A 25,414-nucleotide genomic window follows, 5' to 3' on the forward strand; every position below is an offset into this window, starting at 1 on the left:
CAATACAAACAACTGCCATAGCTTTCTTCCAATGTCCTCCCTATTACTGTAGTGTATAACCAGAATGGAATGAATTGGAGGAAGTCCAGTGCCAGTGGGCAGTAACTTTTGCTTCCCAGCGATCAGACTGAGACTCCAGGTTCACTACTGTCATGGAGTCTTTTGATGCATGTTTGGTAACATCAGTTGGCTGAGGTCTCGCTCATGCCAGACTAGCTTAGCATCGGTGTGCTAGTCTTTTAAGTGGATTTCATGTGTCGGGCAGGGACAAATCCAGGATATTTATGGAATACGGTACAAGCTCTGGGGAAAGGAGCTGAGCTGGGATAGATCAATTATACAATTACTTTCATATGTTTCATTTTTATGTAGGAGGAGGGCAGTCTGGGCGGCTCTCATCTGGGAGGGATTGGAGGTTTAGCCGCCGAGGGCAAGGCAGGGCAGGGTGATGGAGCATATATCTCACTCACATCAGCACTGTGCTTAAAGTCCACTCCATGCAGTTACCTCAGCTTCACCAGTCAGCAGGATCTTGAAACCTCCGGTGACCTTTGTCTTGTAGGGAGGGTGTGATTGTGTCCTGATGAGTTGTGGCAGCCAATCAATATGTATATGGAGGACTCATGGACAGTGTGTATTTGCTGTGGGATCAGCGTGACAAATGAGATCAGGACATACTCTACCTTTGACCGTTAGCTAGGGCCTTTAATAAATATCACCTCCAAAGCCACATGATTCGTCGCCCCACCAGCCTGTGTTGGGTGATAACGCTGTGTCTGAGAGACAGTAGGCTTGAGCAGTATACCTATTAAAAACTTATACCAGGGTATTTTAAAATAAAGACGGTATGATTTGTAATTTTTGGAGTTTGGGACCCCCTAAAGCTCATTGGGGTGCGTGCTACGCCAATGCTTATAAATAAATTATCTCCAGCTCAGGGCTCCAGCTATGCATTTGGTTTGCTAAATTGCTAGCTACGTGGCTAGCTTGCAAGATCAAGCTTCTTGATTACAGATGACACAATCAATTCCCTCCTGGATCAAGATCCCTGCCAAGATCCCTGCCTAAATCTGTTTAGAGCAGTACATTATTATTATTATTTTTTTTTTACATTTGGAAAGAAATAATGCCCCTTGTGTGCACTGCCGGTAATACCGTATACTCTGGTATGGTACATGAACGGTATGAAAATCTGGATACCGCCCAACATTAGCCTAGTTCTCCAGTACCGTCTCCTATTTGGTGCTGGTTATTTAGCAGTCTGTGCTCTTCCTCTATGATCCTGATGAAATATGACAGAGATTATTAACGTAAAGTGGGTTTTATGGCGGTTACTGAATCCTTAATGGCATATAAGTGTGGTGGGCAATTCTAAACCAACAGTATAAAAAGCAGGACTGCCAGAGAACTGTAGATGGAATTTCAGTAGGAGAAATGTGATTTAAATGGTGCGTTTACATGACACTTAAACTGAGACTGATCATTATCACGAGATGTGTGGAAAACAAATGTTTGGGACCATATTCTGTCATTTAGGTCTTCTCACGTGCTCTTCGTCCTTGTTTTTAGAATGACTATTGAATATTTTACAGTATGCTTTTAAAGCAGTGTGGATAGGCCTTCCGTCATTGTCTTACCTTCAGATGCTAGAGACTCACCAGCCTTTGGTGTCATTGATGAGACCACATAGTCTAAGTTCTCATTTATTGCTTTTTATGTTGATCTATTCTTAAGTACTTAGCACTTGAAAGTTATTTCTAGCCTACTGTTTTGGCTCAAACGTCCTTAATGATTTCATTTCAGTCTTGGTGATATTTTTATCACCTAGGGTCTATTTATAGCAAGGGTAGGAAAAAAGTAGTCAGGAAGCTGCTGGATATGACATCATTATTATTGCACGGACACATTGGTAGCGTTTGCCGGCCGAGAGCACCTAGCAACCAAATTTCTTCAGCCTCCCGAGGTTGAAGAGGTGCAATAGTGCCGCTTTCACCACACTGTCTGTGTTGGTGGACCATTTCAGATTTTCAGTGATGTGTACGCAGAGGAACTTGAAGCCTTTCACTTTCTCCACTGCGGTCCCGTCGATGTGGAGGGGGGCGTGCTCCCTTTGCTGTTTCCTGAAGTCTACAATCAGCTCTTTCTTTTTGTTGACACTGAAGGAGAGGTTATTTTCCTGCCACCACTGTGCCAGGGCCCTCACCACCTCCCTGTAGGATGTCTCGTCATTGTTGGTAATCAGGCCTACTACTGTTGTCATCTGCACCTTGATGATTCAGTTGGAGGCATGCATGGCCACACAGTCATGGGTGAACAGGGGGTACAGGAGGGGGCTGAGCACACACCCTTGTGGGGTCCCTGTGTTGAGGATCAGCGAAGTAGAGGGGTTGTTTCATCACCCGGGGTCGGCCCGTCAGGAGGTCCAGGACCCAGTTGCACAGGGCGGGGTTCAGACCCAGGGCCCCAAGCTTAATGATGAGTTTGGAGGGCACTATGCTGTTGAAGGCTGAGCTATAGTCAACAAACAGCATTCTTACAAATGTATTCCTCTTGTCCAAATGGGATCTTGCAGTGCGATGGTGATTGTATCGTCTGTGGATCTATTGGGGCGGGTTGCAAATTTAAGTGGGTCTAGGGTGTCAGGTAAGGTTGAGGTGATATGATCCTTAACTCGCCTCTCAAAGCACTTCATGATGACAGAAGTGAGTGCTACGGGGCACTAGTCATTTAGTTCAGTTACCTTTGCTTTCTTTGATACAGGAACAATGGTGGGCATCTTGAAGCAAGTGGGAACAGCAGACTGGTATAGGGAAGGATTGATATGTCCGTAAACACTTCAGGCAGCTGGTCTGCGCATGCTTTGAGGACGCGGCTAGGGATGCCGTCTAGGCTGGCAGTCTTGCAAATGTTAACACGCTTAAATGTCTTACTCATGTCGGCCACAGAGAACTAGAGCCCACAGAACTTGGGAGCGGACAGGTTCGGTGGCACTGTGTTATCCTCAAAGCGGGTGAAGGTGTTTAGCTTGTCCGGGAGCAAGACGTCTGTGTTGTTGAAGTGCGAGTACTGCAGGCAATGTGTTGATAAAACTTCGGTAACGTTTTCCTCAACTTTGCTTTGTTAAAATCCCCAGATCCAATAAATGCAGCCTCGGGACATGTGGTTTCCAGTTTGCACAAAGTCCAGTGTAGTTCCTTGAGGGCCATCGTTGTATCGGCTTGAGGGGGAATATACACAGCTGTGACTATAACTGAAGAGAATTCTCTTTGGAGGTAATACGGTCAGTATTTGATTGTGAGGTATTCTTGGTTGGGTGAACAAGATGACTTGAGTTCATGTACATTATCACAATCACACCATGAGTATTTAATCATGAAACATACACCACTGTCTGTCTTCTTCCCAGAGAGTTCTTTATTCCTGTCTGCGCAATGTACTGAGAACCCAGCTGGCTGTATAGACAGGGAAAGTATATCTGAAGAGAGCCATGATTCTGTAAAACAGAGTATGTTACAGTCAATGATGTCTCTCTGGAAGGAGATCCTCGTCTTGGCTCGTCTACTTTATTGTCCCGAGATTGAACATTAGCGAATAATATACTCTGAAGCGGTGGATGGTGTGCCCACCTCCTGAGTTGAACTAGAAGTCCACTCCAAATACCTCTTCTCCATTGGCTGCGTCTTAGAGAAGCCTTTGGGATAAGTTCAATTGTATTGGAGGGTACATACAAAGGATCCAATTCGGGAAAGTTGTAATGCTGGTGAGTTACCTCCGCTCTGATATACAAATGTTCTATCCGGCTGTATGTAATAACACAAAAAACTTTCTGGGCTAATAATGTAAGAAATAACACAAAATACTGCAAAATTGCTTCGGAGCTAGAAGCAGAGATGCCATGTCTGTTGGTGCCATCTTTAGCTATCTCTTTCCCCACCATTTAAATTTTCAAATCACAGACCAGTGGAGAGAGCGTCACAGGGATCCCTGATAATGGGCCTTGTGTTGCCAAGTCAACAGATGTCTCCTCGGATATTTCTGCACTATGAGGCGAGGCCTCTGGGCAGGGCTATGTGTCAGGTTCTGAGAGAGGGAAGAGGGCCACTGCACAGGTATTGGAAATCATTCCATCAGCCACTAACCCTGCACAGGATCCATAGACCCTATAGCACCACTAAATGAGCATATAGCCTAACCCCTAGGTTAGGGTGGTAAGGTAGGGCTAGGCAGCGGTTGATTTGATTTGACCGCCTCTATAGGCTTGAAATCCCAAGCTGGTTCCTACTGGAGGAAAGCTGGATCAGGTTGAGTAAAGCTGGCTAAATCTCACTAAAGCCTTCTATCCAGTTCTTTCTTACCCCTACCCCCACCGCACGGACACACAATCACACACACGAAGACACACACCACACACAATCCTTTCTTAAGAAATAAGGGAAGTGGAGGGAGCAGTTAGATAGTTTGAGAGACAGCTGGAGAAGAGTCAGACAGGGAGAGTGGCTCCTGCTCTTCTTAATGTTTCTTAAACAGTCTGCCTTGTCAGCTCTCTAAGTGTTTGTGCTGACCATATGTAGTTTCTATAATAGTCAGCTCTTGTTAAAGAACAGACTTCCACTCTGCATCTTCCCAAGACTCCGGGCACTATTTACAGCTGGCGTTAAGGCGGTGCTAGTGTCAAACACACGTTAGTTTGCTATTTCGTAATGTAAAAACTGGCACACTGGCATTTTCCAACCCTAACGCAAGGTTCGGCAATTGACCTGTCTTATATCAGCTCAGATGGGCGGGGTGGAAATATTTTAGGTGTATCCTTAAAAACAAGATCCAAAGTGCTAATTTCAGGAAGTGCTGATAGGGATATTTAAGACCAACCAAAAGCTGGTTTTAGCAGTAATGCAGTTGGTTATGGTATGAATTTTGACAACGGAAACGCACCCTAAATCTTAATCGCCAAAGCTTTATTAAAATATCAAGTTTGAGAGGAGATTAACAGTGAGACTCTTCCTAGAGCTGGCCACCCAGCCAAACTGAACGATTCGCGGAGAAGGGCCTTGGTCAGGGAGGTGACCAAGAACCCGATGGTCGCTCTGACAGAGCTCCAGTGTTCCTCTGTGGAGATGGGAGAAACTTCCAGAAGGATAACCATCTCTACAGCACTCCACCAATCAGGCCTTTATGGTAGAGTGGCCAAACCGAAGCCACTCCTCAGCAAAAGGCACATGACAACCCGCTTGGAGTTTGCCAAAGGCACCTAAAGGACTCTCAGACCACAAGAAACAAGATTATCTGGTCTGATGAAACCCAGATTAAACTATTTAGCCTGAATGCCAAATGTCACTTCTGGAGGAAACCTGGTACCATCCCTATGGTGAAGCATGGTGGTTGCAGCATCATGCTGTTGGGATGTTTTTCAGCAGCAGGGACTGGGAGACTAGTCAGGATTGAGCGAAAGATGAACAGAGCAAAGTACAGAGAGATCCTTGATGAAAACCTGCTCCAGGGCACTCCGAACCTCAGACTGGGGAGAGGTTCACCTTCCAACAGGACAAGGACCCGAAGCACACAGCCAAGACAACGCAGGTGTGGCTTCGGGACTAGTTTCTGAATGTCCATGAGTGGCCCAGCCAGAACCCAGACTTGAACTTGATTGAACGTCTCTGGAGAGACCTGAAAATAGCTGTGCAGTGACGCTCCCCAACCACCCTGACAGATCTTGAGAGAATCTGCAGAGAAGAATAGGAGAAATTCCCCAAATACAGGTGTGCCAATTTTGTAGCGTCATACCCAAGAACACTTGAGGCTGTAATTGCTGCCAAAGGTGCTTCAACAATTTTCTGATTAAAGGGTCTGAATACTTTTGTATTTCTGCTTTGTCATTATGGTGTATTGTGTTTCATCAAGTATGTTCATAATTCAAACCCTCCTTTTAGGCCTATTAAAACAAATGCTTATTCAATAGCAATGCATGTCTTTATTATACTGACGATTTTTATGATATCATTACATTTTACATTTATTGATTGTTGAAAAAAATACTGATTGCTTGTTTTTTGTAAAATTTTATTACAACCAAACTTATTAGAATGATTCACCTTCCTGGTTTTAGGGCGACAACGTCCGTGGCACTCTTGCAATGCAACTTCTGGAGATGTGTCTATGCGATCTGATCTGTAAAATGGTTCCGATTATGTTCATTAAACATAGGCAATAAAACAATTTGCCATATGTGAAATGATTGCCCACCATCTATCTTCAGAGCTCGTGCTGCTAGGTGACCTAAACTGGGACATGCTTAACACCTCGGCCATCTTACAATCTAAGCTTGATGCCCTCAATCTCACACAAATTATCAATGAACCCACCAGGTACAACCCCAAATCCATAAACACGGGCACCCTCATAGATATCATCCTAACCAACTTGCCCTCCAAATACACCTCGGCTGTTTTCAACCAAGATCTCAGCGACCACTGCCTCATTACCTGCATCTGTAATGGGTCTGCGGTCAAACGACCACCCCTCATCACTGTCAAACGCTCCCTAAAACACTTCAGTGAGCAGGCCTTTCTAATCGACCTGGCCCGGGTATCCTGGAAGGATATTGACCTCTTCCCGTCAGTAGAGGATGCCTGGTTATTCTTTAAAAGTGCCTTCCTCACCATCTTAAATAAGCAGGAACTTAGAACCAGGAACAGATATAGCCCTTGTTTCTCTCCAGGCCTGACTGCCCTTGACCAGCACAAAACATCCTGTGGCGTTCTGCATTAGCATTGAATAGCCCCTGTGATATGCATATTTTCAGGGAAGTTAGGAACAAATATACACAGGCAGTTAGGAAAGCTAAGGCTAGCTTTTTCAAGCAGAAATTTGCATCCTGTAGCACAAACTCAAAAAGGTTCTGGCACACTGTAAAGTCCATGGAGAATAAGAGCACCTCCTCCCAGCTGCACACTGCACTGAGGCTAGGAAACACTGTCACCACCAATAAATCCACAAAAATTGAGAATTTCAATAAGAATTTTTCTACGGCTGGCCATGCTTTCCACCTGGCTACCCCTACCCCGATCAACAGCCCTCCACCCCCCACAGCAACTCACCCAAGCCTCCCCCATTTCTCCTTCACCCAGATCCAGATAGCTGATGTTCTGAAAGAGCTGCAAATACTGGACTCCTACAAATCAGCCGGGCTAGACAATTTGGACCCTCTCTTTCTAAAATTATCTGCCGAAATTGTTGCAACCCCTATTACTAGCCTGTTCAACCTCTCTTTCGTATCGTCTGAGATTCCTATAGATTGGAAAGCTGATGCGGTCATCCCCCTCTTCAAAGGGGGAGACACTCTAGACCCAAACTGCTACAGACCTATATCTATCCTACCCTGCCTTTCTAATGTCTTCGAAAGCCAAGTTAACAAACAGATTACCGACCATTTCGAATCCCACTGTGCCTTCTCAGCTATGCAATCTGGTTTCCGAGCTGGTCACGGGTGCACCTCAGCCATGCTCATGGTCCTAAACAATATCGTAACTGCCATCGATAAGAGACATTACTGTGCAGCCGTATTCATCGACCTGGCCAAGGCTTTCGACTCTGTCAATCACCACATTCTTATTGGCAGACTCGACAGTCTTGGTTTCTCAAATGATTGCCTCGCCTGGTTCACCAACTACTTCTCCGATAGAGTTCAGTGTGTCAAATCGGAGGGCTTGTTGTCCGGATATCTGGCAGTCTATGGAGGTGCCACAGGGTTTAATTCTCGGGCCGACTCTCTTCTCTGTATACATCAATGATGTCGCTCTCTTGCTGCTTGTGATTCTCTGATCCACCTCTACGCAGACGACACCATTCTGTATACTTCTGGCCCTTCTTTGGTCACTGTGTTAACAACCCTCCAGATGAGCTTCAATGCCATACAACTCTCCTTCCATGGCCTCCAACTGCTCTTAAATGCAATTAAAACTAAATGCATGCTCTTCAACCGATCGCTGCCCACACCTGCCTGCCCGTCCATCACTACTCTTGACGGTTCTGACTTAGAATATGTGGACAACGACAAATACCTAGGTGTCTGGCTAGACTGTACACTCTCCTTCCAGACTCACATTAAGCATCTCCAATCTAAAATTAAATCTAGAATCGGCATCCTATTTCGCAACAAAGCATCCTTCACTCATGCTGCCAAACATACCCTTGTAAAACTGACCATCCTAACGATCGACTTCGGTGATGTCATTTACAAAATAGCCTCCAACACTCTACTCAGCCATTTGGATGCAGTCTATCACAGTGCCATCCGTTTTGTCACCAAAGCCCCATATACTACCCACCACTGCGACCTGTACGCTCTCGTTGGCTGGCCCTCGCTTCATACTCATCGCCAAACCCACTGGCTCCAGGTCATCTACAAGTCTCTGCTAGGTAAAGCACCGCCTTATCTCAGGACCCACCCGTAGCACGCGCTCCAGCAGGTATATGTCTCTGGTCACCCCCAAAGCCAATTCTTCCTTTGGCCACCTATCCTTCCAGTTCTCTGCTGCCAATGACTGGAATGAATTGCAAAATCACTGAAGCTGGAGACCCATATCTCCCTCACTAGCTTTAAGCACCAGTTGTCAGAGCAGCTCACAGATCACTGCACCTGTAAATAGCCCATCCAACTACCTCATCCCCATTCTGTATCCATCATATTCATCCCCATACTCATCTGCATATTTATTTATCTTGCTCCTTTGCACCCTCCAATATGTTCAATATGTTGAGAAAGTTGAGGGCCCTGTTGAAAATGGGGGAAACATGTACTGCACAGTAGCTACCCAATTGAAACATCACAGTCAAAGTCTGCTTTTACATGAGCACACAACATTCTTTCAATATCAGAATTTCCCATTGTCCAAACTGTGGAAGGTTCGTGTCTCTATATTGTGAAAAATACTAAAATGTGTCCACTGACAGAATAAATATATTTAACAATGCAAGAAACCTTTTTTACACAAAATTTCAGGGCTAGAAATCTTTCATTAAATAACCCAGTATCTCTACTTACACATTCATCTTCTGCACATCCACCATTCCAGTGTTTAATTGCTATATTGTAATTACTTCGCCACCATGGCCTATTTATTGCCTTACCTCCCTTATCCTACCTCATTTGCAAATGCTGTGTATAGACTTTTTCTACTGTATTATTGACTGTATGTTTGTTTATTCCATGTGTAACTGTTGTTGTTTTTGTCGGACTGCTTTGATTTATCTTGGCCAGGTCGCAGTTGCAAATGAGAACTTGTTCTCAACTAGCCTACCTTGTTAAATGAAGGTGAAATAAATTAAAAAATACAAATAAATATGCCAATTTGGGAGCAGTAAAACGCTGAGTGAAAATTCTCCCGTTCAATTTATATTGGATCTTTGTCCAGCTACTGTGAAAATGTTGGATGTGCGTAAAACCCTCCGTTGTCTGCATTGTTTTACTATTCTGTGCCCATGGGGAGAAATGATGGTACATGTAAGTGTGACATAGCCTGTTTAAAACAAGTTGTTTTGTTTAGAATTTGATTAGAATTATATGTTCTCTTTTTAGGCATTATGAATAATTAATTTAGTCTTGCTTATTGGCAATATTTGGTATGTCCATGCTCAGCCATAATGCAATTTCCACTAGGCCTAGCCCCTATATCAGTGTGAATGCTGTGGAAGCCATGCAATTACTTAGAACAATGTGGACTGCAAATGGGTTCAAGTTAACTTATTTAGCATAGATAGGTATACATTTCGTTTTTTTTCGTTTCTGTAGGCCATTTAACAAACTACAATGGACTAACATTGGAATTGATTCCAAGGCAATACATAAAAGACCGTAAATACACAACTTGAAGCAACCACATATTTCGCCATTGGAGCGCGTTCTGATTGGCCAGTGAGGGGCCAAGCATCGACAGAACCACAACTTTTTCATCAATTCATCAAAACCAAGGTTTGTTAAAATAGATCCCTCTGAATGAGAGGCAGACAAACGTACAGTACATCATTCAATTGTTAAGTAATTGTACGTCAGGTCAGGAAGTACAGTAAGTAAACAGGAAAGAAGGATAAGCTTTAGCCTCATTGTCATACAGTACAGCACGTCGTAGTGTAATCCTGTGTCACCTGAATGCCAAAACACAGACTGGCACAAACAGTCACCAGTACTTACTCATTCAGGCTAGCTCTCCAAACTTCACAAATCTTCAGTCATAAAAAGTAACCTAACAGGTAAAGTTCTGTCCTTGAGCAGAATGGGTATGTGTAGCGTGGTATTTGCTGTGGCCTGATCCAGTCTTCTTATTGCATGATGGATTAGAAGGCTGCAGGAGGTTTAATCAGAGTGGCTCCTCTCTGATCCCAACCGGTCCTCTGGGGCTTGGGAGGAATGGTGTTTGCAAGCACTTTCCTTTCTTATCTCGCCAGATGCATCTGTAAACTCTCATTTTGCATTCTAGCCCAGTTCCCAGCCCCGAATGGCCAACATGCTGTAAACAATATTTGGGATGCTGACCCGATCTTCGCAGAGAAAGTTTCTCGAACTGCAAGATGTCAAAGAAGTGATGTTACCAAAACTATAAATATTTTCATAGGTATTTGAGGAAGTAAAACTCTGTTTACAACTTAATCAAACAAGGTCCTCGGTTTAAAGACACCCACTGAGTGATCTGCAACAAAGCACTTGGATAATTAAGTAATGTTATGCACAAGACAGTTGGATATCCATGACCGCTTTTGAAATGGAGCATAAACATAACCATGGGCCATTGCACAGCCCACTTACTTAGTCCTATGTTTACATTTTTTAAATGACACACTATGCCCGATATAAGGCACTACTTTTGATCAGAAGTGCACTATATAGTGAATAGTGTGTGTAAATGACATATAGTCTATGAGCGAGAGGCTGGGGCAGTGTTAAAGCTTCTTACGGCTGAGATCCCGTTAACGGGATCGACTTGACAACAGCCAGTGAAGGTGCAGGGCGCCAAATTCAAACAACAGAAATCTCATAATTAATATTCCTCAAACATACATATATTATACACCATTTTAAAGATAAACTTGTTGTTAATCCCACCACAGTGTCCGATTTCAAAAAGGCTTTACGACGAAAGCACACCATCTCATTATGTTGGGTCAGTACCTGGTCACAGAAAAACACAGCCATTTTTTCAGCCAAAGAGAGGAGTCACAAAAAGCATAGAGATAAAATGAATCACTAACCTTAGATGATCTTCATCAGATGACACTCATAGGACTTCATGTTACACAATAAATGTATGTTTTGTTCGATAAAGTTCATATTTATATCCCAAAATCTTAGTTTACAGTGGCGTGTTATGTTCAGTGATGTTTTGCCTCCAAAACATCCGGTGATTTTGCAGAGAGCCACATCAATTTACAGAAATACTCATAATAAACATTGATAAAAGATACAAGTATTATACATGGAACTTTAGATAAACTTCTCCTTAATGCAACCGCTGTGTCAGATTTCAAAAACACTTAACGGAAAAAGCACACCATGCAATAATCTGAGTACAGAGCTCAGACACAAACAAGCCATACAGGTACACACCATGTTGTGGAGTCAACAGAAGTCAGAAATAGCATTATAAATATTCACTTACCTTTGATGATCTTCATCAGAATGCACTCCCAGGAATCCCAGTTCCACAATAAATGTTTGTTTTGTTCGATAAAGTCCATAATTTATGTCCAAATACCTCCTTTTTGTTCGCACGTTTAGTTCAAAAATCCAAACGAAAAGTCAAAAAATTCCATTACAGTTCGTAGAAACATGTCAAACGATGTATAGAATCAATCTTTAGGATGTTTTTAACATAAATCTTCAATAATGTTTCAACCGGAGAATTCTTTTGTCTTTAGAAGCGAAAAGGAACGCAGCTACCTCTCACGGGGGCGCGCCTGAGTGAGCTCATGGCACTCTGCCAGACACCTGGTTGAAACAGCTCTCATTCCCTCATCCTTCACAGTAGAAGCCTGAAAGAAGGTTCTAAAGACTGTTGACATCTAGTGGAAGCCTTAGGAAGTGTAATATGACCCCATAGACACTTAATATTGGATAGGCAAAAACTACAAACCTCAGATTTCCCACTTCCTGGTTGTATTTTTTCTCAGGTTTTTGCCTGCCATATGAGTTCTGTTCTACTCAGACATAATTCAAACAGTTTTAGAAACTTCAAAGTGTTTCTATCCAAATCTACTAATTAAATGCATATTTTAGCTTCTGGGCCTGAGTAGCCAGCAGTTTATTCTGGGCACCTTATTCATCCAAGCTACTCAATACTGCCACATAAGAAGTTAAACAAGGTTTGTATGTTGCGACACCAACAGCAATGCTCCAGCAGGACCCAGGGCTGGCCTTGTCAGGCTGCCATTTGAATGCAGGATGAAACGGGGCCTAGAGTAAACAAACATGAAAAGCATTCTTGCCTGATGAAATATTGATAGACAGTGACAAATGATGTGCAGCTCCAAACGTCTCCTCAGTAGTAATCGAGCTCAGGTGAACATGAGCCAGAGCTGATGGAGGGGCTGAGAGCGAACAAGGCATGTCTGTTGTTGGTGCTGTAGCAGTACATACAGTAAGTAAAGGATCTGTGCCAGAACAGGCTTGTTCTATGACATTGACTTGGTTGTAAGAAATGACATATCGGACCGTACTATGGAGATGGATTGATAATAGTGTCCAAGTTTTCCCACAGGCTTTTTAAAATGTTCCCTGGTTTTCTTGTTTCTACTGAAATGAAATGTGTCTTCTACAAGGTAGATTGATAGGGTCTATCACGCGGTTAATAATAATCATGTTTTTTAAACAAATTAATCTGGGCTTGATTATCCCAAAAATCAGGAGGTTATGTGTTTAGATATAGAAGTTGGAAATGACTGCGTTTTTCCACAGCTTTCTTTGAATTAAAAAAATAAATGTTGGTTGATCAATTCAATCTATGTTCAAATTTAAGTGGAAAATGTATATGTTAATGCATTGATGATGAAGGTCTTATGTATTAGTGTTCTTGTTTACATCCTGTGTACAGTGAGGACATATTAAGGCATCCACTCTTTGCAGGGAGTCTGTAGACTAAAGGCATGCTTCCCAGCCAAAACAGTTCGGAAGAGTTTGCACGTATATCATGACTACATTTTGTGACGTTTTTGTTAGTTTTGGACTTTGGTGAGGGTTATTTAGGCACACAAAAAATGTTCAAGGCAAGCCAAAGTCTACGCCTCTTTGTTGGTGATTGGTCAACAGTAGGGATTCTTCAATAAAGTATTTGTTGTCGTTCAATGAGAGACGCTTCGTTTTCATGCACATTTTTTCTTTGAGAAATACTGCACCATACATCTTAGTTAGATGGAAAATTGTGCGACTAAGATCTTCTCGGGTAAAAACGTCAATTTATGACAGATTTCTTGAGTTATAGATTAGATTGACCAAGATGGACTGGCTACGGCATCTCAAAATGAACAAACAGTACTTTCAACTGAAGGTCTTTAAAGGGAGAATAGCTGAAGCATGCTGACACCTTAAGGGCTCAGACACACCAATAGTGTTTGCTGGCCGAGAGTACTTAGCACATCTTGCTATAGATTTTCAAACTGATTTTCGTTCAAATAGTTTTTTATTGAACACACACAAGAATGGTGTATAGGTATAAAAGACAAGTATGCAATTCCTATCTAAACATAAAAGAGCAGACAGAAACAACAAGACCCAGAGTTCTGGGTACAAAACAAACATTACAAAACAAGACATACAGAACAAGGACAGGTAGAAAGAAAGAGGGTAGATGTCACATCCCTATTCCCCCCCTTTATCCCTTCCCCTTATTCCCCTCCCGGCTGCTCGGGTTGCGGGACAAGCACATGCTGCCCAAAGGTAGATTTAAAATATTACAATTGAGAGTGCATTAAAATGTAAAAATTCACAGCACTGACTGGTCCAAGTAAGAGAGGAAAGGCTGCCAGATTTGATCAAATGTTGATAATTTATTGTTCAGAATATATCTAATTCTTTCTAAGTGTACAGTGTTTGCCAATTCGCTGAGACATAATTTGGTACAGGGCGCTTCCCTCCTTTTGATTTTCAAACCGATTTAAGTAAAAAATCTAACTAGGCCACTCCGGAACATTCAATGTCGTCTTGGTAAACAACTTCAGTGTAGATTTGGCCCTGTGTTTTAGGTTATTGTCCTGCTGAAAGGTGAATTAATCTCCCAGTGTCTGTTGGAAAGCTTAACCAGGTTTTTATCTAGGATTTTTTCCTGTTCTTAGCTCCATTCCATAAAAAATAAAAATTATCCTGAAAAACTCCCCAGTCCTTAACGATTACAAGCATAATCATAACATAATGCAGCCACCACTATGCTTAAAAAATATGAAGAGTGGTACTTAGTAATGTGTTGGATATTTGGGGCAAATCCAATAACACTTTGTATTCAGGACAAAAAGTGAATTGCTTTCCCACATTTTTTGCAGGATATATTTTTTAGGAGCTTAGATCAGCTTTAATATTGCAGATAGATTCTGGCTTCTATCGCTATAATTGTCTGCATCATTTCCAATCCCCCATATATATATTTGTAAATATACAGTACATTCGGAAAGTATTCAGACCCCTTCCATTTTTCCACATTTTGTTATGTTACAGCCTTATTCTAAAATGTATTAAATGAAAACATTTCCTCATCAATCGACACACAATACCCCATAATGACAAAGTGAAAACGGGTGTTTTATATTTTTCAATATATACACTGCTCAAAAAAATAAAGGGAACACTAAAGTAACACATCCTAGATCTGAATGAATGAAATATTCTTATTAAATACTTTTTTCTTTACATAGTTGAATGTGCTGACAACAAAATCACACAAAAATTATCAATGTAAATCAAATTTATCAACCCATGGAGGTCTGGATTTGGAGTCACACTCAAAATTAAAGTGGAAAACCACACTACAGGCTGATCCAACTTTGATGTAATGTCCTTAAAACAAGTCAAAATGAGGCTCAGTAGTGTGTGTGGCCTCCACGTGCCTGTATGACCTCCCTACAACGCCTGGGCATGCTCCTGATGAGGTGGCGGATGGTCTCTCCCAGACCTGGACTAAACCATCCAGGTCTGGGAGCGAGACATGATGTCCCAGATGTGCTCAATTGGATTCAGGTCTGGGTAACGGGCGGGCCAGTCCATAGCATCAATGCCTTCCTCTTGCAGGAACTGCTGACACACTCCAGCCACATGAGGTCTAGCATTGTCTTGCATTAGGAGGAACCCAGGGCCAACCGCACCAGCATATGGTCTCACAAGGGGTCTGAGGATCTCATCTCGGTACCTAATGGCAGTCAGGCTACCTCTGGCGAGCACATGGAGGGCTGTGCGGCCCCCCAAAGAAATGCCACCCCACACCATGACTGACCCACCGCCAAACCGGTCATGCTGGAGGATGTTGCAGGCAGCAGAACGTTCTCCACGGCGTCTCCAGACTCTGTCACGTCTGTCACATGTGCTCAGTGTGAACCTGCTTTCATCTGTGAAGAGCACAGGGCGTCAGTGGTGAATTTGCCAATCTTGGTGTTCTCTGGCAAATGCCAAACGTCCTGCACGGTGTTGGGCTGTAAGCACAACCCCCACCTGTGGACGTCGGGCCCTCATACCACCCTCATGGAGTCTGTTTCTGACCGTTTGAGCAGACACATGCACATTTGTGGCCTGCTGGAGGTCATTTTGCAGGGCTCTGGCAGTGCTCCACCTGCTCCTCCTTGCACAAAGGCGGAGGTAGCGGTGCTGCTGCTGGGTTGTTGCCCTCCTACGGCCTCCTCCACGTCTCCTGATGTACTGGCCTGTCTCCTGGTAGCGCCTCCATGCTCTGGACTCTACGCTGACAGACACAGCAAACCTTCTTTCCACAGCTCGCATTGATGTGCCATCCTGGATGAGCTGCACTACCTGAGCCACTTGTGTGGGTTGTAGACTCCGTCTCATGCTACCACTAGAGTGAAAGCACCGCCAGCATTCAAAAGTGACCTAAACATCAGCCAGGAAGCATAGGAACTGAGAAGTGGTCTGTGGTCACCACCTGCAGAACCACTCCTTTATTGGGGGTGTCTTGCTAATTGCCTATCATTTCCACCTTTTGTCTATTCCATTTGCACAACAGCATGTGAAATTTATTGTCAGTGTTTCTTCCTAAGTGGACAGTTTGATTTCACAGAAGTGTGATTGACTTGGAGTTACATTGTGTTGTTTAAGTGTTCCCTTTATTTTTTTGAGCAGTGTATTTTACCTCTTTATTATTTTCCCCAAATCCTACCACCCCTCCCCTAATTGTAGTAAACTAATTAAATACATTTTCCCCAAACCCTACCACCCCTTCCCTAATTGTAGTAAACTAATGGACAACAAGTCTTAGGCTTCTACTTCCAGCTTATAAATAATTATAAATATATTTAGTTATCTTTTGTTTGTTTTTAGTACCACCCTTCAGCAGTATTACTTTAGTGCCTTGTTGCAAACAGGATTCATGTTTTGAAATATTCTGTGCAGGCTTTTCACTCTGTCAATTAGGTTAATACAGTTGATCCATCCTCAGTTTTCCCCTATTGCAGCCATTCAACTCTGTCACTGAATACTTTCTTAAGTTTACCCATAGCAGTTTATAATGTATTTATTTGTATTTATCCCAAATTTCGTGATATCCAGTTGGTAGTTAGTCTTGTCCCATCGCTGCAATTCCTGTACAGACTCAGGAGAGGCGAAGGTCGAGAGCCATGTGTCCTCTGAAACACGACCCTGCCAAGCCGCACTGCTTCTTGACACACTGCTCGCTTAACCCGGAAGCCAGCCGCACCTATGTGTCAGAGGAAACTCCGTATACCTGGCGACCATGTCAGTGTGCATGCGCCCGGCCCGCTACAGGAGTCGCTAGAGAGCGTTGGGACAAGGACATCCCTGCAGGCCAAACCCTCCCTAACCCGGACGACGCTGGGCCAATTGTGCACCGCCTCATCAAACCCGGATCTGTTGTGACGCCTTCAGCACTACGATGCAGTGCCTTAGACCACTGCTCCACTCGGGAGGCCAGTTTTGAATTTGTATATGAAGTCACCGTTGGCATTATGGTGAAATCCCTGAGTGGTTTCGTTCCTCTCCGGCAAATGATTTAGGAATGATGCATGTACCTTTGTAGTGACTGAGGGTATTTATACACCATCCAAAGTGTAATTAGTAACTTCACCATACTCAATGTCTTTCTTTTTTTTCCATCTTCCAATCGGTGCCCTTCTTTGCAAGGTGAGTCTATAAAACTTATTATGTGACTTAAACAACATTTTTACTCCTGAAGTAATTTAGGCTTGCCATAACAAAGGGGTTGAATACTTAAAAATGAAAAGCTGAAATGTCTTGAAGAATGAACTAATTTGGAAACATTTCTAGGAGCATGATTCCACGTTGACATTATTGTTATTGTGTGTAGGCCAGTGAAACATCTCAATTGAATCCCTTTTAAATTCAGGCTGTAATGTAACAAAATGTGGAAAAAGTGTGAATATGTGAATACTTTCTGAAGGCACTGTATATTTTACTCAATAGCATTTTTTTTATTTTTCAAATAATTTTTACCTAATGAATACAACGCAGATTTGGTTACACATGCCACAAAAACAAATGGTTTTACCCACATAGAACTTTTGGAAATTACGTAGATAATTTTCAAAGATGCATTATGAAGCATTACAAGCGCAAAACATTTTTCAACAAAATGACAATTATGACAATAGCCGTGGCCGTTTCCACAACAATTAATCGTTACCCCAAATTTCTTCATCGTCACAGCCCTACGCTAGATCCACATCCGATGCGATTTGTGCGAGCCTTAAGTGATCTTTAAATCATCTAAACAGGCCAGCCAAGTAAACAACCCACGGAGGTGTTTATGCAGGTGATAAACAGGTCAGAGGAATTTGCACAGTGTATTGCCATTTGAAATGTCCTTATGTAGGCTGTTAATTTTGACCAAAAGCTTTTCTACAAAGAATTGTAAATGCAGTCAATTTTCATATAACACTGTATATATCCCCTTCTTTAATCTTGGCGTCATTTACTGTAATTAGCTGCAACTCGTTTTTTTTCCCAGCTATCTTTAGCCATAGCCCTCTGAAAAACAGCTACTGTAACCTGAAGATTGGGAGGTTCATAAATAGTTTGCCCACCCAAACCCTCCCCCCTGGCCCTAACTGTGTTAGCATTTGTTTGGGACCCCTCAGCAGGAAATGACATGATAGAGAAAGCTACTTCTTGTGGCTGCCGGTGTACACTCATTCACCTGGCATTCTGCTGATCAATCAGTGTGCCAGCCAGGCCAAATATACGGGCGCCTTGAACGTCTCAGGTGAAAACCCTTAATGAAATACCCCCGCTAGATTAATGTCTACGCAGGGATGATTTACATTCAGACTCACATATAAATCTCTGGCAACGGCCGAAGACAATTTGTGACTGGGGCTCACACAGACACAGATTTCCCCCAGAGCAGCCTTCATCCTTTAATAAAGTGCAGTTCTACAAACACAAAAAATCACGCCCTAACATCTCTTAGTGGCCCGAGTCGTGCTGCTGGAGGGAAGCCAGGCTTCGCTGACCTCTGCTCCCTCCAATCAGGGCTATTAAGATGGCCTTAATGTTTGGCTTGTCTCCTTTGATGTAGCCGGGGGCCACCCCCCATGAGGATGGCTAATGATGGCTTTAATGAGATCTCTAAGCTGTATCTGATGGTGGGGTGGCCTTTACCAGAACCGAGGGGGGTGGGACGGTGGTGGGAGGGAGGGACAACTCACTACTGTGGGGCCCGAGTCTTGTCTAGCCAGGAGCTTCCCTTTTTAATTTGACTTTGAATAGAGAGGTGGGCTGGAAATGTCCTGTTTTTCATTCCCTTTGACATTTGATAACACCATTTTTGAATTCCACTGCAGGGTTAGATGCGTGGTGTATAATGCAACTTCATTTCAGGCATCTATTTCAAAGACCATTGAGCTCACGATTGTAATCTCTCGCACATAGACTTGTCTGGTAGAATCACAATGGAAGCAGGTCTGAGAGCTGGTCCTTAGACCTCCTCCTTCCTCATGTATTCTGGCTGCGTTCTGTTTGAAAATGAAATGCCTCTCCAGCCTACCTCCTCTCCTGGCTCTGCTGACTGACAGATATACCGTTCATAATATGATTAGCTTGATTCTCATTATGGAGGGCTTAATAATGTACAATTTAATTAGACTATAATGAAGATAGGGATTTGTTCCCTCATCGTGGCTCAGCTATTGGCACTCTGAATGGTGATTCTCAAACTTCCACCCTGAGAAAACATTTTTCTCCATTGATCAGGTTCACAATGGTATGAGTATCACACCATTACCAGATATGGTTGTTTTTATTGCTTTGTGTTTCTCTCAATAATAATAATAACAACGAGCTAACAATAACAAAGACATGGGGAGAGCCAAGAAAGCACATAAGACGCATGTCAACACTCTACTACTCCGAGGTTCCTTGGCATGGAGTCCTACAGAGATCTTTACTTTACTGCTACTATCAACTTCTACATCAGTCCAGGATTGTTGACAGATGTACAAATGGTTGGCATTTCTGCTGCTGACAAATAGGTTTCTGTAAAATCCTGTGATCCCATGTCTGGCAGCGTGAGAATTCATCATCTGAATGTTATTTGTAGCTCTATTTGTCTTTCATTTCCTTCCAAACCATTACCCATCTCCCAGCTCCCACATCAAGCTGATGCAGCTGATTCCTAAGCTTTATGTAATACTTGTAGAATGCTGTTGCTGCTCTTGTTGTTGTCAAGTGATAATGTGGTGTGTGTTTCTGTGTGGCTCTTGGCTGTGGAGGTGAAGTCTGATTCAACAACAGCTAAACACAGCCTCAGGAAACCTAAGTTCAAATCTAACTTTATTTGTCACCTGCGCCGAATGTGTAGACCTTACCGTGAAATGCTTACTTACAAGCCCATAACCAACAGTGCAGTTCAAGAAAGAGTTAAGAAAATATTTACCAAATAAACAAAAGTCAAAAATAATGAAAAGTAACACAATAAAATAACAATAATGAGGCTATATACAGTGAGTTCCGGTACCGAGTCAATGTGCGGGGGTACAGGTTAGTCGAGGTAATTTGTACATGTAGGTAGGGGTGAAGTGACTATGCATAGATAAACAGCGAGTAGCAGCAGTGTAAAAAAACAAATGGGGGGGGGGGGGGTGAATGTATATAATCCGGTGGCCATTTGATTAATTGTTCAGCAGTCTTATGGCTTGGGGGTAGAAGCTTGGCCTCCGGTACCGCAGAGAAAAGAGTCTATGACTTGGGTGACTGGAGTCTCTGCCAATTTTTGGGGGGTTTCCTCTGACACCGCCTAGTATATAGGTCCTGGATGGCAGGAAGCTTGGCCCCAGTGATGTACTGGGCCGTACGCATTACCCTCTGTAGCTGACTAGGAAAACCTCCCTGGTCTTTGTTGTTGAATCTGTGTTTGAAATTCACTGTTCGACTGAGTGACCTTACAATTATCTGTATGTGTAGGGTACAGAGATGAGTTAGTCCTTCCAAAATCATGTTAAACACCATTATTGCACACGGAGTGAGTCCATGCAACTTATGTGACTTGTTAAGCAAAGTTTACTCCGGAATTTATTTAGGCTTGCCATAACAAAGGGTTTGAAAACGTATTGACTCAAGACATTTCAGCTTTTCATTTTTTTATTAATTTGTAAAACATCATTCCACTTTGACATTATGGGGTGTTGTGCGAAGGCCAGTGACACAAAATCAGAAATGTTATCAATTTAAATTCAGACTGTACCACAACAAAATGTGGGAAAAGTGAAGTGGTGTAAATACTTTCTGAAGGCACGGTAGATTGGAAAGGAAGGGGTTGTCTGTGAGGGATTTTCAGTTCACTCTTATCACACTATCAGGTATTTACATATTGATACATTTTCAGACTGTTGGAAGATGTAGGCTTTCTAGAAAGACAGCATGAAAATACAGAAAACAAACAGAGGAAGCACAGATCTCATTGTGATGTTGTCAGTTCAGTTCCCACATATATTGCAACTGAAATTGAGAACAAAAAAACTAAGCTTATACAACAACCCCAAATCATCTCTGCTCACAGTGTAGCAAGAAATCCACATTACTGATAGAGATCTGGGGTCACACATTGGACTAGTTTTCCAACGCCGCACAAAGAAGCACTTATTTGTAGATGGATACATATTAAAAAAAGCAGACACTGAATATCCCTTTGATCATGGTGAAGTTATTAATTACACTCTGAATGGTGTATCAATACAACCAGACACAACAAATATACAGGCGTCCTTCCTAACTCTGTTCCCGGAGTGGAAGGAAACCGCTCAGGAATTTCACCATGAAGCCAATTGTGACTTTAAAACAGTTAGATGGCTGTGTTGGGAGAAAACTGAGGATGGATCAACAACATTGTAATTACTCCACAATACTAACCTAAATGACAGAATGAAAAGAAGGCTTTACAGAATACAAATATTCCAAAACATACATCCTGTTTGCAATAAGGCAATAAAGTAAAACTGCAAAAAATGTGGCAAATAAATGAACTTTATGTCCTGAATACAAAGTGTTATGTTTGAGGCAAACACGGCCCCTCCACACCAGTGGATCCTCTTCTGCTGGATTGGGTGGCAGAGACAGGTAGATCTTGATCTCTTCTTTCACTCTGTCTTCTGGGGTGGTCAGAATCTGACCCTCTATACCTGAACAAGGCAGCATAGAGGGGATCTTTCTCAGAAACCCAGCCAGGCCTTTCCCCTCCGATGCCGCTGTGGGGGTGTTGGTGGTGGAGGTGCTGCTGGTGCTTTGTGGTTCTTCCCTGACTTGTGCAGCTGCCAGCTTCAAGGCCTCCTGGACACAGCTGTCAGTGTCAACTTTTGCAGCCTCAGGCTCATCTAAAAAGTTCCTTTTGAAGCGGGGGTTAACTTCTCTAGGGTATGTGGGACGTTAGCGTCCCACCTCATCAACAGCCAGTGATACTGCAGGGCGCCATATTCAAAACAACAGAAATCCCATAATTTAAATTCCTCAAACATACAAGTATTCTACACCATTTTAAAAGCTACAGTTGTTGTAAATCCAGCCAAAGTGTCCGATTTCCAAAAGGTTTTACGACGAAAGCACACCAAACGATTATGTAAGGTATGAGCCAAGTCACAGAAAAAGACAGCCATTTTTTCAGCTAAAGAGAGCATTAACAAAAAGCAGAAATAGAGATAAGATTAATCACTAACCTTTGATAATCATCATCAGATGAAACTCATAGGACTTCATGTTACACAATACATGTATTTTATGTTCGGTAAAGTTCATATTTATATCCAAAAATCGGAGTTTAGGCAAGACGCTACTGTATCACTTGGCAAAAAGCCTGAAAAAATGCATTGCGCCACATTAAAATGAATGACTATGAAAATTACTATAAAATCAAACTTTCATTAAATCACACATGAAAGATGTCAAATTAAAGCTACACTTGTTGTGGATCCAGCCAATATGTCAGAATTCAAATAGGCTTTTCAGCGAAAGCATACGATGCTATTATTACCATTGTAAACAAAAGAGAGAAAACATTTCAACCCTGCAGGAGCGACACAAAACGCAGAATAAAAATATAATTCATGCCTTACCTTTGACGAGCTTCTGTTATTGGCACTCCAATATGTCCCATAAACATCACAAATTGTCCTTTTGTTCGATTAATTCCGTCGATATATGTCCAATATGTCCATTTATTTGGCGCGTTTATTCCAGAAAAACACCGGTTCCAACTTGCTCAAACATGATGACAAAATATCTCAAAAATTACCTCTAAACTTTGCCAAAAAATGTCAAACTACTTATGTAATACAACTTTAGGTATTTTTTTACGTTAATAATCGATAAAATTGAAGACGGGATGATATGTGTTCAATACAGGATTAAAACGATATGTAGCATGCCTTCTGTTTGATTGAAACGCATGTCTATGACACCAGGAGTGCCTCTACTTCAAGATGGCCGTATTTCTTCATTACACAAAGGAATAACCTCAACCTATTTCTCACGACTGTTGACATCCAGTGGAAGCTGTAGGAACTGCAAGCAAGTTGCTTAGAAATCTGGTTTCCCAATGAAACCTCATTGAAAAGACAGTGACCTAAAAAATAAATAAAAAATCGGAATGGTTTGTTCTCGGGGTTTCGCCTGCTAAATAAGTTATGTTACACTCACAGACATTATTCAAACAGTTTTAGAAACTTCAGAGTGTTTTCTATCCAAATCTACTAATAATATGCATATCTTACCTCCTGGCGATGAGTAACTGGCAGTTGAATTTGGGTATGTTTTTCATCCAAACGTGAAAATGCTGCCCCCTACCCTAGAGAAGTTAATGAAACAAGCCATGTACATGACTCTCTTTGCATATGTTGTTAAGGTCTTCTCTCATGACCCTTTTCATCTCCTTGGTCAAGAATAGCTCTGTATCCTTTTCCACCAGAACATCACGGGTGATGTGGTCCAGGACAGGCTTGATGGCTGACAGTGTCACTCGTTCGTGTCTCTGAGCAAGTTTACAGATGCATTTGCCTCAGAGGTTCAAGGAGCTGGCACAGTTGCTCCATTACACTTATGTCGGCATCCGTCGGCATCAGATGCCATGTTCCTCTTTCTCCAGCCAGTGTCGCACAGACTGGCTGCTGTTGGCTGAGGAAACGGTCAAGCATCTTGTATGTAGATCCACATCAGGTCACCACATCATGGATCAGAGCCTTCTGTGGCATGTTGAGGGCAGCTTGCTTTTCTCTCAATTCTCTCCTTCTCTTCCAGCTCCGTGAGAAGCCTTGGACCAGATGACGGCAGGCCTTGACTACTGTGTCAACTGTCTGAATTTTCAGAGCCTTTGAGATGGCTAGGTTCAAATTATGGCCAAAGCACCCAAGCCACAGATCTGGGAACTCTTCAAAAGCCTTGATAATGTTGGTTGCGTTGTCTGTGGTTATGTAGACCAGGTCTTTCTTGTTGATCCCCCCCACTCTTCCAGCATATTGTCAAAAAACTCTGATGTTGTTAGCCGAGTGATTTTCTGGGAAGAACTGTTTCCAGGCAGTTTTGATTCCAGTTCCCAGTCTGAGGTGAGGTAATGGATAGTGAAGCTGATGTAGGGTTGACCATCCCCGCTTTCACTGGTCCAGAGGTCAGTAGTTGCAGCAAACCATGTGCCTTGAGCCGAACTTTTTCCAACATCAGCTTTACCTATTTGTACAGGTTTGGGATTTCAGTCTTGGAAAATGTTGTTTGTGATGGCACTTTGTAATGAGGCACGGCAAACATCAGCCTTAGGCCTCTCAACAATTTGAAATGGCAACATGTCCTTTGCAATGTAATATAAAAGGGCTGCAGTGAGATCTTGAGTATTTTTAGATGGGGGTGCATAAGCAGCCTGCCTTTTAAATGCTTGCTGGAGTGTCTGTGTCACAACTGTAGATGAGGAGGGACCAGTAGCATCACTGGGTTTGCCTGCTGCTCGCCCACTCTGTAAACAAGGAAATAGCAAATGTAGTATTATTATTGTTACATAATTATTTACACCACACACACACACACACACACACAGTCTATTTTATGTGTTGCATTTGAGTATATGCAATGACCCCATGCACAATTGACATAAATACAAATTAGTCTTAAGAAGACAGTGATAGTAATTGCAATGAGCCCAACAATTGACATAAATACAAGAGTCTTATATACAGTATATCACAAAAGTGAGTACACCCCTCACATTTTTGTAAATATTTGAGTATATCTTTTTATGTGACAACACTGAAGAAATGACACTTTGCTACAATGTAAAGTAGTGAGTGTACAGCTTGTATAACAGTGCAAATTTGCTGTCCCCTCAAAATAACTCAACACACAGCCATTAAGGTCTAAACCGCTGGCAACAAAAGTGAGTACACCCCTAAGTGAAAATGTCCAAATTGGGCCCAAAGTGTCAATATTTTGTGTGGCCACCATCATTTCCCAGCACTGCCTTAACCCTCTTGGGAATGGAGTTCACCAGAGCTTCACAGGTTGCCACTGGAGTCCTCTTCCACTCCTCCATGACGACATCACAGAGCTGGTGGATGTTAGAGACCTTGCACTCCTCCACCTTCCATTTGAGGATGCCCCACAGATGCTCAATAGGGTTTAGGTCTGGAAACATGCTTGGCCAGTCCATCACCTTTACCCTCAGCTTCTTTAGCAAGGCAGTGGTCGTCTTGGAGGTGTGTTTGGGGTCGT

General features: G+C 42.6%; 1 protein-coding gene across 2 annotated transcripts in view; it reads left to right on the forward strand.

Moving 5' to 3' along the window:
- The window catches only part of LOC129860989 (IQ motif and SEC7 domain-containing protein 1-like), a 261,820-nt gene that overhangs the window by 1,564 nt on the left and 234,842 nt on the right, over positions 1-25,414 (forward strand). The window lies entirely within an intron of this gene.

Source organism: Salvelinus fontinalis, chromosome 8 (assembly GCF_029448725.1).
Source record: "Salvelinus fontinalis isolate EN_2023a chromosome 8, ASM2944872v1, whole genome shotgun sequence".
Classification (NCBI taxonomy): Eukaryota; Metazoa; Chordata; class Actinopteri; order Salmoniformes; family Salmonidae; genus Salvelinus; species Salvelinus fontinalis.